The sequence below is a fragment of the Echinops telfairi genome, unplaced genomic scaffold, assembly GCF_000313985.2.
Source record: "Echinops telfairi isolate 266 unplaced genomic scaffold, ASM31398v2 ScPeMD7_3533;HRSCAF=4204_0, whole genome shotgun sequence".
Taxonomy (NCBI): domain Eukaryota; kingdom Metazoa; phylum Chordata; class Mammalia; order Afrosoricida; family Tenrecidae; genus Echinops; species Echinops telfairi.
This window is the reverse complement of record NW_022107431.1, coordinates 88,368,545-88,369,233: the sequence shown is the minus strand read 5'-3', so window position 1 is coordinate 88,369,233 and position 689 is coordinate 88,368,545. Positions and strand designations below refer to the sequence as shown.

Genomic DNA, 689 nt, shown 5'->3' with positions numbered 1-689 from the left:
TGTACAAATGCGCTTTACACAATTGATGTGTGTATGGATTGGGATAACAGTTGTATGAGCCCCTAATAAAATGTTTAAAAAAAAAAAAAAAAGGATATCTAATCGGAGTGCAATAAGAACATTTAGTCTTACCAAGGAAAAATTAAACAGCTTCACATGAAAGCCCAAATCTGCAAGTGGCAAACATCGAATATTATGGGCAAATATTTTTAGTGTAGCAATTCCTTAAACATATTTAAAAGTAAAATTTTAGATAAATACTAGTAACTGATATTGGGCTACAATATGTAAACTGCTGAAAACATATGGGAGACTGACATCAGATTATAGCTGCTTCTTCCTAAAACCCATATAAAGTGAAAGTAATGAAATAAAACGAACATAAACCCCAAAGTCAAAGATTATTGGGGAGAGGTAAACATTTCAAAGACGGATAGTGGTACTAACTTTGAAGAATAGAGAAATCAGAAGCCCAAGTCTGTGGGGGGTGGAGAGCGGCATGCGTCTCCATTAATGGTTGTGAACCTAGAAAGTAATCGCAGGAAACAAGTACGTGTACCTCTAAAAGCGGAGGTACTGATAGGCTTAGAACAAGAGGGCTAACTGAAAATCTTGAAGAAGTAAATAGGACACCAGGTTTTCTCCCTTTTGAAACAAAAGATGCCTGGTATGCAGTGGTTAGGACAGGT

The 689-nt window shown here is 36.3% G+C and overlaps 1 protein-coding gene across 1 annotated transcript in view; it reads right to left on the bottom strand.

Moving 5' to 3' along the window:
- The window catches only part of RARS2 (arginyl-tRNA synthetase 2, mitochondrial), a 60,160-nt gene that overhangs the window by 57,844 nt on the left and 1,627 nt on the right, over positions 1-689 (bottom strand). The gene's annotated exons all lie outside the window — the stretch shown is intronic.